This window comes from Cetorhinus maximus, chromosome 17, assembly GCF_964194155.1.
Source record: "Cetorhinus maximus chromosome 17, sCetMax3.hap1.1, whole genome shotgun sequence".
Taxonomy (NCBI): domain Eukaryota; kingdom Metazoa; phylum Chordata; class Chondrichthyes; order Lamniformes; family Cetorhinidae; genus Cetorhinus; species Cetorhinus maximus.
Genome location: NC_135895.1, coordinates 20,474,208 through 20,490,730, shown reverse-complemented (window position 1 = coordinate 20,490,730; position 16,523 = coordinate 20,474,208). Strand labels below are relative to the sequence as shown.

At 44.5% G+C, this 16,523-nt stretch overlaps 1 long non-coding RNA gene across 2 annotated transcripts in view; it reads right to left on the bottom strand.

Moving 5' to 3' along the window:
- Positions 1–1,838: 1,838 nt before the first annotated feature.
- Positions 1,839–16,523, bottom strand: part of LOC144692235 (uncharacterized) — a 39,521-nt gene continuing 24,836 nt past the window's right edge. For both annotated transcript variants that reach the window (XR_013579290.1, XR_013579289.1), the window contains exon 3: positions 1,839–2,558. This is a non-coding gene — a long non-coding RNA (uncharacterized LOC144692235). The remainder of the gene's footprint in view (positions 2,559–16,523) is intronic.

The following is a 16,523-nucleotide window of genomic DNA, read 5'->3' as shown; positions in this document are numbered from 1 at the left end:
TGAATCAATTACCTTGGAAACAGTTCCACGTGGCTATTATCCTGCGGGGAAAAATGCTTTTTCTCTCCTTTAAGCTAGATTGAGAATTGCGAAATTTGTGTCCTCTGGTCCAATACTATTTATCCAAATTAAATAGCTTCTCTACATCAACCTTATTTATGCCTTTCATTATTTTGAAGCCCTGAATCGAATATTCTATGTTTTTTTACAGCAAAACTAAATGTAGTTACGTGATTGTTCTGAGCAGCGCTCATTGGGGTTGTGGAGTGACCCTCATAACCATTATGAAATTGCTCCATTTGGAAAAAATTGCAGTCACCTATTCATTTGTGATCTAAATGCAAGTTGCTTTTTTATAATTGTTTCATGGGATGTGGGCGTCGCAGGCAAGACCAGCACTTGTTGCACGTCCCTAATTGAGCCCTTGAACTGAGTGGCTTGCCATTGTCGAGGGCAGTTAAGAGTCAATCCACATTGCTGTGGGTCAGGAGTCACATAAGGACAGCAGATTTCCTTCCCTAAAGGACATTAGCGCACCTGATGGGTTTTTATGACAATAGTTTCATGCTCCCCATCACTGAGACTAGCTTTACATTCCAGATTTATTAACTGAATTCAAATTGCACCAGCTGCCATGGCAGGATTTAAGCCCATGTTCCCAGAGCATTAACCTGGGTCTCTGGATTACTAGTCCAGCGACATTACCACTACACCACTGTTGCCCCTTAAACTAACTGGGTAAGTCCTGAACTGAACTTGTGGAGGACAAAAAAAACATATTTGCAGCCAACGGGCCCTTCATTCCCTTTCCTCCAATGGAATTTACCTTCAACCTGGTTTCTTAGAATAGATTTTCATCCTGAGTGGTAATGCCAGCAGAACTGCCACTGTTGTGAACTTTGAACCCACCCGTGACCACCAACAACTCCACCCCCCCGCCCCCTCCCTGCCTCACCTTTAACCCTGGTGAATTTTCCTGGGACAACAATGTAAATGCTGTTGACTGGTCATCCAATGGGATTTCCAACTGTTCTTGGGAGTTTGCCACTGATTGGGAGCAATTGACTGTAACTGCACTTACCTTGCCGGCCACTTAAGAAGTGAACCTGTCGCTAGGCAACACAATGGCATTCCTAATGCCAAGCATGGCTAAGGAATTAAAGAAAGAACATAGGTCAGAGGTCATAATTCCTTCATTAACACTGGATTTGAACAAATCCACACACACACTGGTTATATTTGGCATGAACACTTTGTAGGAAAATCACAGCAATTGTGAGGGTCAGTGATCGAGCCAGTAATAACTATCAGTAAAGGAGAGATGAATCTAATTCCTCATCTCATCATCCTCGGGTGGTGTTCGGAAATCAATAGAAGTTTAAGGCTGTACAGGCAATTTTTTGATAATTATGATTACAATAGGCAACATTATGCATAACTTACATAATGTACACACGCAAATTCTGTAACCACAAATACTGTTTTCAGCTGGTGCATCGAACATGCCACAGGAAGAAAAGCTGGATCTAGCTGCTCCCTGGTCATTTAGGAGATTTTGCATTTTTAGATTCTCTCTTACTCACTCACACACTACATACATGCACACACACACACGCACGCACACACTCACACGCACACACACGCACACGCGCACGCACACACTCACACGCACAACACACACACATACAATTTTAAAGGATGGCTGTTGATGAGGAAAGTGGAGTCATAAAATACAATGTAATTGAAAAATGCAGTCAATCTGCAGGAGATACCAACCAGTCTACACAAAATATCAACACCAGAGAGATGACATTTTTTTTTTGCAAATATATAATTTATTCATAAAATACCTGAAAGGACATTACAAAACATTTCAATATGGCCATCACAAAAAGTGCAATGAAGTTCAAGTTTTCCACATAGATCATGTCGCACCCATTCAATACATTCAAGGAACATTACAGACATTTCAAAATGGTCACAACAGACAGACAGACAGTGCAATGGTATTTAAGTTGTCTACATAGATCACCCTGAGGTGTTTCAATACAATTGTGATACATGTAATATTCACATCACCCACTGACAATGGGTTGAAAATGCCCAGGCTCATTTCTTACAGGCCTTTAACAGCCCCAACAGATACAGGACACTGGCATCACATTAATGTGAGCTGGATTTCATCCAAGCTCCCCAAGTACAAAGGCCAGCATGTTAAACTCTGCTATTGAGTATAGTAAGGAGGAAAGTAAAAACATATAATTGTAACAATTATATTTTCACACTCCTTTTTACACTTGGTATTTCTGTTCCATAGAATACAACTGCTCAATACTGAGGTTAAGAGTTTAATATTGTAGAAACTTCTCAACAGACACATATTTTGGAGTATAGTGAATACTATTAAGTAGGCGAATAAAAGCTTGCTATTGTGCCAAAGCACTGGGGCAATATAACAGTAAATTGTGGAGAGCTTTCTTCAATAAATGGAATGATCAAATTTGCATTTCCTTTTGAGAGAGCGCAAGAGGAGTTCCATCTCATCCTTCCACTGAAAACTGAAAAACAAACCAGCCATTCTGAAAGGGCAACTTCTGGCAAATACGGCCCTTTATACAAATTTTCTATTAACTTGCATTCTTTGCATGTTCCAATTACACAATTTAAGTCTGTACGTCTGGAACATTTCCTTAGATACAGGCTTGCTGTTATGAAGCAAGAACATTGCCAAGTACTCTGACCAGGTCAGTGGATTTTGCATCATCAACAACAAAAACAACAATTTGCTTTTATATAGCACCTTTAAAGTAATAAATCATCCCAAAAAGTGTTTTACAGGACCGTCATGGAACAAAATTTGACACCAAGCACATAAGGAGATATTAGGCCAAATCACCAAACGCTTAGTCAAAGGGAGGAAAGAGAGGAAGAGAGGTGGAGAAACATCCCAGGAGGAAAAAACAGTTCGGACCAATACTCATATTTCCCAGTGTTACTGGTGTTCTATTTTAAGGAATACAAGACCAGTTTGGACCAGCACTCCTATTTCCCAGTTTTTAACTGTTTCTACCTTCCGGGATGAGCCAGGATTTTCTGGTCCCATTGTGGTGGCACCCGCCAAAGGAGATTTGGCAGCCCAGCCAAAAGTCTATTCACTTTCGGCAGGACTGGAGGGTCCTGGTGGCGGGTGGGGGAGGAAAATCCCGCCCCTGGAGACGGATTTCGGGATCTTAGGACCTAGGCTGTTAGAAGGCATGGTTGCCAATGTCAGCGCGATTAAAACTGGGAATACTCGAGAGGCCTGAATTGGCAGAGCCAGAGACCTATGGGGGGTTGTAGAATTAGATTGGGTTCATAGCTGAATCCATCTACTGCAAAACGTCGATGACTCCAAATAAAGTCAAATATTTCCCAAATGACGTGACTTTAATTCACTTTGTGCACCTTGGACAAAGATTACATAACTACATGGGATAATTGAGAATATGCCCAATGTTATTAAGGCTGCTGTAATTAGGGATTGCAATTTAAGCAAGATTCTGATGAAGCTGCATATCAACACACTAATCACTTCTCCACATCACTAACTCAGTTACTTAACCCTCAAGGTACTGCCGGTGTTGAGAATGCATATGGTAACATGTGATAATTGCTGAAAGAAAGGAGACGTGTCGAAGCTTTTCATCTTGCACTCATCAGGACACTTCTCAAGAATACCAGTATAAGGAGAAAACAACAATTTATACTGTATGTGAAGAGAATCGCTTCATCCATCCATCCATTTTTGCACCGCTTGTCCTGGCAAGGGTTGCGGTGGCAATAAGCTGAGCAGGGCTGACCAGACATCCCTTTCCTCAGCCACAGACTCAAGCTTCCCCTGGGGGATTCCCAGGCCAGGCAAGAGATGTAACCCCTCCAGCATGTCCTGGGTCGGCCCTTGAGGTCTCCGTCCAGTGGGCCGTGCCCGGTACAGCTCCAGCGGGAGCCTACCAGGGGGTATCCTTAACAGAAGACCAAACCGCCTCAACTGCCCCCTCTCAACCTGGAGGAGCAGTGGCTGTACTCCAAGATTCTCCCAGATTGCTGAACTCCCCACCCTGTCCCGGAGAGTATGCCCAGCAACCCTGCAGACAAACCTCATTTCCACCACTTGTACCCGCAATCTTATCCTTTCGGTCATTACCCACAGTTCATGACCATAAGTGGGGATGGGGACGTTGATCGGCCAGTAAACTGAGAGCATCGTCCTTAAACTCAACTCCCACTTCACCACGGGCCGGTAGAGTGTCCACAGAACTGCAGCCGCCGGACTGATCCACTGGTCAATCTCACGCTCCCCCCTGCCATCACTCGCAAACAAGATCCCAAGACACTTGAACTCCTCCACTAAGGGAAGCTGTTCCCCCCCCCCCTCACCTGGAGAGAGGAACCCGCTGTTTTCTGGGAGGGAACCATGACCTCAGATTTGGAGGTGGTGATCCTCACCCCAGCCGCATCACACTCGGCAGCGAGACATTTGAGTGTGCACTGGAGATTGCAGTCGGATGAGGCAAGAAACATAACATCGTCCGCAAACAGCAGAGATGCCACCCTGAAGCCCCCAAACTGGATACTCTCCGTACCTCGGCTGCGCTTTGATATCCTGTCCCTGAAAATCACAAATCAATTCTCTTCACGTACAGTATAAATTGCTGTTTTCCCCTTATATTGGTATTCTTGCAGTGTTCTGTTGAGTTCAGGATGAAAAGCTTCAGCATCTCTCTTTTTTCAGCAATACTCAAGTTCTGTACTATCAAATGGTTATATGCAGTAATTGTTATTTTATGATTGTTCAGATTTGTTCAAATCAAGTTACACAAATCCTGTGTGTGTGGCTTATCGGGTGTTTTATATAACTAATTGATGTTAGAGGCACTGCATTGAATGATCTAAGATGATTGTGGTAATCCAAACTGGACTTAGCACTTAACCATATTGCTTAAATGGATTCCAGAATATAACAGAAATGATTTTCTCTATGCAGACATGACATAATGTGAAGACAGAATATTCCAGAAACTTCCAGAGTTCACATGTTTCAGAATCCCGCCGTTTTCTGCAGTAAATCATTCTATACACTATTCATTCACTCTTGATCAACCTCTGAAAGAACCACATTTGATAAACAGAATCACAGAATGGTTACAGCACAGAAGGAGGCCATTTGGCCTGTCATGTCTGTGCTAGTTCTCCAAAGGAGAAGATTACCTGGTGTCACTCCTGGCCCTCTCCCCGTAGCCCTGCACATTCTTCCTTTTCAGATAATAATCCAATTCTTTCTTCAATCCTCGGTTGAACTTGCCTCCACCTCATTCATAGGCAGTGCATTCCAGATCCCAACCGCTCGCTGCGCGCTAAAGTGCTAGGTTTTCTACACAATTTAGTTTTAAACGGTGTGGTGAATAATATACCCCTCACTCCACAACAAGTGGAAAATATCAATTATTACACTGCATAGGACACCATGATGGAGGTGGGGGGGAGACAGTGGCATAGTGGTAATGTCATTGGACTAGTAATCCAGAGGCCCAGGCTAATGCTCTGAGACATGGGTTCAAATCCCACCATGGGATGGTGGAATTTGAATTCAATTAATCAATCTGGAATTGAAAGCTAGCCTCAGTAATGATAACAATGAAACTATCATCAATTGTTGTAAAAATCCATCTGGTTTTCTAATTCCCTTCAGGGAAGTAAATCTGCCATCCTTACACAGTCTGGCCTACGTGTGACTTCAAATACACATCAATGTGGTTGACTCTTAACTGCCCTCTGAAATGGCCTAGCAAGCCACTCAGCTCAAGGTCAGTTAGGGATGAGCAACAAACGCTAGCAGTGATGCCCATATCCCATGAAAGAATGAAGAAAAAAAATAAGATCACTGAAATAACCTCCTGTGTTTCATGGATTAGTCTCCAGGATCACAGAACATGATAGGAACACAAACCACATTCAAACCAGGTCCTGTTAAGCTGAATCAAACAACTCCTGCTTTGCTCTTTCACGAAAATTACAACACTGGTTGCCTGACTCTTTCTGGATTCTTCATATAACAGGGCCAGGTGTTCTTACTGCATCTTAGCAGCTCAGTGAAGCCATTGTGTGTCTGCTCACCAACCTTTGGCCTCCAGAAGTATTTAGATGAGCACTTGAAACACCATAGCACACAGGGTTACAGGCCAAGTGCTGGAAAATGAGATTAGAATAGATAGGTGCTTGATGGCTGGCACGGACATGATGGGCCGAAGGGCCTGTTTCTGTGCTGTGTAACTCTATGGGCAGAATTTTCTGCCTACTGGGTGGGCGGGCCCGACCCAATCTCCGGCAGGCAGGGAGCCGATCCCGATCCCCACCAGAGAAGCAGGCCCCGCCGCCATTTTAGGTGGGTGGGCCAATTAAGGCCTGCCCAATGTGATGCCCGGCGGGAAGCGCTATGCGCTTCCTGTGCGGGCGGGGGGGATTCCCCAAATTCGAGTGTGCACTCTTTTGCGCATGTGCACATCTCCCTGAGGCTAAGTGCTGCCTCAGGGAGATCGCTGAAAGTTGGTCAAACATTAAAAATAGAAAAATAAAAAAATCCTTAACATGTCCCCCTCATGTGACAATATCACATGAGATGGGACATGTTAATAAATTTCACTAAAACTTTATTAAAGTTTTTTTAAACCCTACAGGAAACCTCATCCTGCCGCTGGATGAGGTTTCATGTTTTTTCTATTGCCCGCCGGGGCTCCTGGCCTGCCCGCCAACCTTAAGGATGGATGGGCAGGTCCTTTAATTGTTTGAATGATCCTGTCAATGGCCTCAATTGGCCCTTGACAGGTCGGCGGGCCCGCAGTTGATTTGGCTGCGCCCCCGCCTTCCTGAAAATTTAAATGGGGCGGGATGACGTCGTGGGTTCCCCCCAACGTCATCCTGCGTCATTTTGCACGTCGGCGAGCGGGCCCCACCCCCTGCTCACCGATGGCAAAATCCAGCCCTATGACTCTATGTCAACCAGACAGGAGTCACGAGCAAATGCCAGACACTCTAATCTCACAGCCTTTAGCTTCACCAACAGTTATGGCTGTGCCTTCAAATTCTGCACGATCTTCCCAATCTCCCATTGTAACTTTGCTGGTAACCCTGGAGCACTGTGAACATCTGCTTTAAGTCAGTAACACCGTTCAGAGTTTGCACCCGCCTCTGCCAGAGAAAACTAGCCCAAATTCCAGGCCATTGTCGTCACAGAGCAAAACTTTCAAACCGGCTCCATGACTATTTTGTTTTAATATGGTTGTGCTTTGTCCCAGCTTTTAACTTTGATACCCATTTCAGTTGATTTTTCAAGGTCCTTTGGAGAGAGTTGAGGAGCCACTTCCAGAGTTAATGCAATGACCTTATAATCACAAAAGATAGAGCAATATAGTGAAAGTCTCCAGTAGGACATTAGGCAGAGAGCTCAAAACCTCAGATTGAATTCTTACAGGCTCACTTTTCAGCTTTTCTGGGTTACAGCCGGGCTGCTGGACGTTGTATTTGGCAGTCAATAACTCCACTTACCTGGGCCTTGGCATGTGGTCTATATGGTTCTCCGCCATTGCTTTTTCAGGATGGCTGGGAAGTCAGCTGGCGCGATTTAAAGGGGGACCGGTAGCGAAAATAGCTCGGACCCCATTTATGAATCAGCAGGTGAGTTTCGAACTCACACTGCATCTCACCTGCTAAAAACTGGGCCAGAGTTAAAATCAGCATTAAAATGTCAAACGTGGCAGTGGCAATTGGAAATTTACTGATTATGTCTTTTCTTAACGTTTTAAAATGGAAAATGGTTATATTGTTACTAATACTACCCTTTTCTGATCCCTTGATAAATATATGCTGGTAAATTATTGCAAACAGATAATTAAAGGGGGCCCAATGTTTCTGAGGTGCTGTAAACCTGTACCCACCATTTGAACCAATCGCTAAGATGGAAGTAACGTGTCAATATAGCAGCTTTCAAACCTGCGTAAAGCTGCTCTTATACTTGTCCTCTTTTGATTCAGCTGGGGAACCTGGTGTCTGTTAACTGCTCCTAATGTTTACACTGTTAAATCTGGTCACCATTCAGCAGCACAGATTTTGAAGGACTGATTTTCCCCAATGCATGCAGTCAGCATGGATCTTGCAGACGGGGACCATATATCAGCTGATCTCAGTTAGCAAACCTCCGTGCTGGGAGCAGGTCAGCCCAGCAAAGTCACAGGTTTTGAATCAGATTCAAAACAACGTTAATATTAAAGTACCTTCAAAGCTAGTTACAGTAAAGAATTTATCAAAAGAAAGAACTTGCATATACATAATAGGTTTTCTGACCCCAGGAATTCCCAAATTGTTTTATAGCCAATGAATTACCTTTGAAATGCAGTCACGGTTGTAATGTAGGAAATGCAACAGACAACATGTGTGCATCAAGCTCCCATAAACAGCAATGATTTAATGAGTGGATAACATGTTTATTAATAATATATAATGGCCAGGGCATGCCCCTGCTCTTCAAATGGTATCACAGAATCACACAGTGCAGAAGAGGCCCTTCGGCCCATCGAGTCTGCACCGACACATGAGAAACATCTGACCTACCTACCTAATCCTATTTACCAGCACTTGGCCCATAGCCTTGAATGTTATGACGTGCCAAGTGCTCATCCAGGTACTTTTTAAAGGATGTGAGGCAACCCGCCTCCACCACCCTCCCAGGCAGTGCATTCCAGACCGTCACCACCCTCTGGGTAAAAACGTTTTTCCTCACATCCCCCCTAAACCTCCTGCCCCTCACCTTGAACTTATGCCCCCTTGTGACTGACCCTTCAACTAAGGGAAACAGCTGCTCCCTATCCACCTTGTCCATACCCCTCATAATCTTGTACACCTCGATCAGGTCGCCCCTCAGTCTTCTCTGTTCCAACAAAAACAACCCAAGTCGATCCAACCTCTCTTCATAACATAAATGTTTCATCCCAGGCAACATCCTGGTGAATCTCCTCTGCACCCTCTCCAGTGCAATCACATCCTTCCTACAATGTGGTGACCAGAACTGCACACAGTACTCCAGCTGTGGCCTCACTAAGGTTCTATACAACTCCAACATGACCTCCCTACTTATGTAACCTATGCCTCGATTGATAAAGGCAAGTGTCCCAAGTGCCTTTTTCACCACCCCACTAACGTGCCCCTCCGCCTTCAGAGACCTATGGACACACACGCCAAGATCCCTTTATTCCTCAGAACTTCCTAGTGCCATGCCATTCATTGAATACTTCCTTGTCAAATTACTCCTTCCAAAGTGTATCACCTCATACTTTTCAGGGTCAAATTCCACCTGCCACTTATCTGCCCGTTTGACCATCCCGTCTATATCTTCCTGTAGCCCAAGACACTCAACCTCACTGTTAACCACCTGGCCAATCTTTGTGTCATCCACAAACTTACTAATCCTACCCCCCACATAGTCATCTATGTCGTTTATATAAATGACAAATAATAGGGGACCCAGCACAGATCCCTGTGGTACGCCATTGGACACTGGCTTCCAGTCACTAAAGCATCCTTCTGTCATCACCCTCTGCCTCCTACAACTAAGCCAATTTTGAATCCACCTTATCAAATTACCCTGTATCCCATGTGCATTTGCCTTCTTTATAAGTCTCCCATGTGGGATCTTGTCAAAGGCTTTGCTGAAATCCGTATAAACTACATCAACTGCACTACCCTCATCTGCGCACCTGGTCACCTCCTCAAAAAATTCAATCAAATTTGTTAGGTGTGACCTCCCTCTGACAAAGCCATGCTGACTATCCCTGATCAAACCTTGCCTCTCCAAGTGGAGATAGATACTCTCCTTAAGAACTTTCTCCAACTTTCCCTACCACTGATGTGAGACTCACTGGCCTGTAGTTCCCTGGCTTATCTCTCCAACCCTTCTTAAATAGCGGAACCACATTAGCTGTTCTCCAGTCCTCTGGCACCTCCCCCGTGGCCAGAGAGGAATTAAAAATTCGGGTCAGAGCCCCTGCGATCTCCTCCCTTGCCTCCCTCAGCAGTCTGGGACACAAATCATCCGGTCCTGGAGATTTGTCCACTTTTAAGCCTGCCAACACCTCCAATACCTTGTCACTCCCTATATCAATTTGCTTAAGAACCTTACAGTCTCTCTTCCCGAGTTCGATACCTTCATCTTCATTCTCTTGGGTGAAGACAGATGTGAAGTATTCATTCAACACTCTACCGATGTCCTCTGGCTCCACCCATAGACTGCCCCCTTGGTCCCTTATGGGCCCTACTCTTTCCCTGGTTATCCTCTTCCCATTGATATGCTTATAGAATATCTTGGGATTTTCCCTACTTTTACCAGCCAGAGCTTTCTCAAATCCCCTCTTTGCTCTCCTAATTGCTTTCTTAAGCTCCACCCTGCACTTTCAATACTCCACTAATGCCTCTGCTGATTTGCTTCCCTTGTACCTGCTAAAACCCTCTCTTTTCCTTCTCATTGTAACCTGAATATCTCTGGTCATCCATGGTTCTCTGGGCTTGTTACTGCTTCCTATCACCCTAGAGGGAACATGTTGAGCCTGTACCCTCCCCATTTCCTTTTTGAACACCCCCCACTGCTCCTCTGTAGATTTCCCCACAAGTAGCTGTTCCCAGTCTACCTTGGCCAGATCCTGCCTTATTTGACTAAAATCCACTCTCCCCCAATCCAAAAAAATTTTTTGCAACTTGTCCATTTCTTTGTCCATAACAAACTTAAACTGTACCATGTTGTGGTCACTATCGCTAAAATGCTCAGCCACCTGTCCGGCTTCATTCCCCAGAATTAGGTCCAGCACTGCGCCGTCCCTTATTAGACACTCTACATATTGACCTAAAAAGTTCTCCTGTACACATTTCAAGAAATCCACTCCATCCAAGCCCTTAACACTATGTCTATCCCAATTAATGTTGGGTAAGTTGAAATCACCTAATATAATTACCCTATTGTTATTGTTTTTACACACCTCCGCAAAATTGTGCACATATTTGTTCCTCAATTTCCTGCTGACTATCGCTGGATCAGGTGGGTTTAACATCTGATCTGAATTAAACAATGCACTGAGGTATCAGCCTGGATTATGTGCTCAAGTCCCCAGAGTGGGACTCAAACCCACAACTCTCTGACTCAGATATGAGAGTGCTAACACTGTGCCAAGCATGACTTACAGGAGGCTTCAAGACAAGAGCTGCTGGATATGTGCAGAAATCTGCCAGCAGCTGAAAAGGGAAAAGACAGGTTAACTCTCCCTTTATTTGAAGGGAATCTCACAGACAGCCTTTGGCCAAAGCAGTAAGGTATCGCTCTTCTCACTTCAGGTGCTATGGGCCTCCTCCATATTTCCAGACTTTTCTGCTGTTATTTCTGAATTTGTCTTTTTTTTTTGTTTTCTTCTTATCTCTGAACGCAAGGGTTTTATCTCACTTATATGTTAACACAGCACTTTCTGATAACTTTGCTCAGCACATCACCAGAGAAATTAAATTAACCCAGAAAGTTTTATTTAGCAGCTGACCAGAACCACTGTAAACAGGATGGTACTGAACAACAGGGCAGTGTAAAGCTCGCCAATTAAGTATTTTAGTCAAATTACATACTCAATGCAGGGAGTTAGGAATACAAATGTTTTTCATATTAACCCATTGTAAAAGGCCACCTCTTTCAGACCACAGTGTACCATTTAAAGGACAGTCAGATTTTAGCACTAATATTGGTTAATCAAATTGCACTTGGGAATGCTGAAGATTTAGAGGTACGAAATTTCAGTGCCATTTTTCTTCCATTGGCTTTAATGTTTTTCAGCCCCATTTCACAGAATCACAGAATCACACAGTGCAGAAGAGGCCCTTCGGCCCATCGAGTCTGCACCGACACATGAGAAACACCTGACCTACCTTGTGACTGACCCTTCAACTAAGAGGAACAGCTGCTCCCCATCCACCCTGTCCATGCCCCTCATAATCTTGTACACCTCGATCAGGTCACCCCTCAGTCTTCTCTGTTCCAACGAAAACAACTCAAGTCTACCCAACCTCTCTTCCTAACTTAAATGTTTCATCCCAGGCAACATCCTGGTGAATCTCCTCTCCACCCCCTCCAGTGCAATCACATCCTTCCTATAATGTGGCGACCAGAACTGCACACAGTACTCCAGCTGTGGCCTCACCAAGGTTCCATACAACTCCAACATGGCCTCCCTACTATTGTAATCTATGCCTCGATTGATAAAGGCAAGTGTCCCATATGCCTTTCTCACCACCCCACTAACATGCCCCTCCGCCTTCAGAGATCTATGGACACACAATCCAAGGTCCCTTTGCTCCTCAGAACTTCCTAGTGTCATGCCGTTCATTGAATACTTCCTTGTCAAATTACTCCTTCCAAAGTGTATCGCCTCACGCTTTTCAGGGTTAAATTCCATCTGCCACTTATTTGCCCATTTGACCATCCTGTCTATATCTTCCTGTAGCCCAAGACACTCAATCTCACTGTTAACCACCCGTTCTTCAGCTGATCTGTGGGGGTGGCTGGGGTGGGGGGAGGTGGGGCGTATGGAACAGTGGGAGAGGTGCTGGAACTCAAAAAACACCTTCAGTTTAATTTTCATGCCAATTGTCTCCACTCATCTCCTGAAGCTATGAAATTACTTGCTGAGATATGTTTTTATAGACACCAAAACCCTTCATCAAAGATAACATTTATTTACACATGTGCCTCGAGGCTGACAAGTAAGGGATTGCTGGAAAGGGGCCCGGAGCTGGAATCTTGGAACATTTCCCACTCCCTTAATCCAGATACACTGTGATTAGGTTTAGGTGCCTGACACTCCAGCGAAGACAAGGCAATGGCTGGAGATCAAATTTGGGGCCTTCTTGACCAGGATGACTCAGTTCCAAACTGGACAGTGCCCTTGGGGACGTTGCGGAAGTCTCGAATTAAAATTTTTAATGCAGCTTGAAAGACACACAATAAAAAAAATTGACTTGCAGTCAGGACATAATGCAAGGCACCTGACCTGCAAGGCTTGTGAAAGTTGTCACCTGCTGCCATTAACCTTCAGTTAGTAGGTAGAACAGTGCAGGCTGTCTGCTTCCCCCGCTCCTCCCCCACCCCCCCACCCCCACCAGCGCTTACATAACTGACCCATCACTTTTATCTGCTCAGAGGAGACCTTCATTCTAGAACAAGCCTGCTTTGTCAAAAAAGAAAAAATGGGTTACGCTGTGGACAGACTAGCAGCAGTTCAACAGCTTGTCAAACAGAATAGCCTTGGTGCAGCAGTAAATGATTCCATTTCACTGGCAGATACAGCGGAACAGATAACAGACGCAGTGGAAATCATGTTAAAATCTAATGCTCTTGGCCCTCATCAGCTTTGGAACATGAGCCCATTCTATCTGGGTGCATGGTCCATCACTGCTGGCGCAGTAAATATCACCAGTGAAGTGCTGGACCCTTACCAAAGATTCTGGGCCCAATCCCTAGTTTGTGCTGAGTTAGCTGACCTCAGCAATGTGATGGTGAAGGCACAACTGTCTTCAAATCTAATATCACCAAGCTAAGAAGGGGAAAATCAGTCCTTAGAAATCTGCACTGTTGCATGGTAACCAGATTGAATAGCATTAACACCAGGAGCCAGTTTACTGCAGACACCTGGTTCCCCCAAATCAGGATTCAAAGAAGATCAGTATAGAAATAGCTTTCAAGCAGGTTTAAGCTTGTTTAATCCTGACCACCATTCGGCAACCCCTGCTGGCTGTGTGGGCCTCAGGTGAGGATCCAATGCCCCCTAAGGTGGAAAAATGGACAGAGACTTACGAGATATTTCTAATTCTATGCTCAGGCAGACTGAGTATTGGACAATCAGATGGTTCTAAACAGACACCTAAAAAGGGAAGCGATTTTCCTGCATCCATTTACACGGAAAGACTTGCATTCCACCTGCCTGGTTTTCCAACATGTACTGCCTAGAGGATCCATCTCCTGTATTCAGTCCCTGGAAAACCTCCTCTCCATGGTCCCGGCTAACGCTGATAGGATAGTCACTTGGCCAATGTACCAGAGGGCTGACAGCATCTCTGCAAATTGTGCCCCAGTGTAAGTCACTGCACTAAGGAGAGGGGAGAAGTTTTTTTAAACAGAGCACAACTGCCTCAGATCAACAGGTGACCTGATTGTAACAAACAAACAAACAATCACGTGAACAATTTATCAAACTGCCAAGCACAGGGTCCATCAACAACATTGGGTCAGTACGATTATATAAAACACCCTCAAGTTTTATTTTAAAGTAGAGTTGAATATCAGTTGTTAGACAGGGTTACTGGAGCACATTAGACCATGAGAAATGTTGAACTCCCTTGTTGATGCTCCAGCATGCATTCCTTAGATTACCGAGTGCTCCAAGCAATCACCACAATTTGTGTGACATATTGTGCCTATTAGAGCTTCCTGTAGCTGCACACTGTTCTGTCAGCATGGACCTCTTACTTCAGGGTAGGGTTCTAGCCCCAGAGTTCTGACAGTCCAGCCCTTGAAAGGAAGGTGTTGTAGGGGTGGCCGAGTTGTTACTATTAATAGGGCTGAACTGCAGACGCTCCTTAAGTGGAAACATTAAGTTTATTTACAACATACTCAGCAGCAACTACACATGTGTTTTCATATCCAACTCTATCTCTACACTGTCTGCTGAGGTAACCCCGTGCTACTCTCCTATTGGTTACTACAGATAATGGGCAGAATTTTTTCCCCAGTCAGGGGTGAAGTTGAAGAGCGGACTCGCAGAGGTGCGCCTCTGATCAGCGCCCCCAATCCTGGCCAATGCGATCTTTCCTAACAAACATTGTTCTTAAAAAGGTACATTACACACTAAATAAAATCATAATTACTACATTCCTCCCCCTTTAGCTCAGCTATACATATTAAATTTACAAGTACATATTTTTCAAGCCAACAAGGGTCCCTGAAGAAGGGTCACACGGACTCGAAACGTTAACTCTGTTTCACTCTCCACAGATGCTGCTAGACTTGCTGAGCTTTTCCAGCATTTTCTGTTTTTGGAACAAAATATTTACACAGGGTGAGGAATTTACAGATTCAGTCTTTCAGCTATTCCCTGGTACGTGTGGAATGTCACAGCTTCACAACTTCAGATTCTTGGTCAGGAACCTCCTTTTCTGGAGTTTCCTGAACATCAGGTGCTTCGGTGGGCACTTGCAGTTCTGTACCCTCAACTCTTCATCAAGAGCATCAGACATGTTTGTCCTGGGTTGAGTATCCTCAACACAGACCTGGCTGTGATCACCGGTGGAACCAAATCTTGGTGATTTGTCTCTTCCTTCCTTAAATGGTCCACATGTTTCTGAATGATTCGGCCTTCCACCTCCACATGGTAAGATAGAGGTCCAGTCACCGCACTTAATTCACCCGGTAACCACTTTGGTCCTTCCCCTAAGTTTTTCAGGTATACCGGCTCTCCTATGGTAAATTTCCTCTCGCGATTATGCCAGTCGTATCTAGTTTTCTGGTTTCCCTGATTCCTTTCCCCCTTCCCTCCTAAATTCAGCATTATTAAGCTCAATCTCAGCCTGAGACGGTGTTTCAACAATAACTCCACAGGTGTGGCACCTGTTGTTGTATGAAGGATAGTCCTGTAATGAAAAAGGTGTGCCAGCTTGGTTGCTAAGGACTCGCCAGTTATCTTTATCATGCCTGTCTTGAATGTTTGAATTATTCTTTAGGCCAGTCACTTTGAGGAAGGGTGGTACGGTGCAGTTTTTACATGAGTGATACTGTTGAGACTGACAAACTGTTGAAACTCAGCACTCGTAAATGCCATGCCGTTATCAGAAATGACTACTTCTGGTAGTCCATGAATGGCAAAACTTTGACGTAATTTCTCAATTGTAGCGGTCAATGATGGTGACTTCACCTCATATATGTCCAAACATATTGAATGGGCAGAAACATTGACTATGTTGGACCTTTTGTGGGAACAATGTGTAACCGCACCCAGGGTCTATCTGGCCACTCCCAAGGGTGTAACTTTTGCAGTTGCTGACATTGCACACAATGCTTCACTAAACTCTCTATTTCGCCATCAATCCCAGGCCATATATGCTATGATCTTCATTCCGGCAATTCCTGGATGTGTGCTGTGTAGTTCAATTAAAAGTGGCTCCCTTCCATTTGGACAAACTATCGCTATTGCTCCACACAATAAGATGCCACCCTGGCTGGTTATTTCATGTCTTCTGTTGAAGTACAGTTTCATTTCGTCAGATACGGGCACCTGTGATCAACCATGTAGCACTTGTTCTCATACGTGAGATAAGACTGGATCCCGACTTGTCCAGTCTCTGATCTGTCAAGCACATACCGGTGAGGAATCTAAGAAATTTAACAGTAAAACAAGTTCCTATGGAACTGGGAC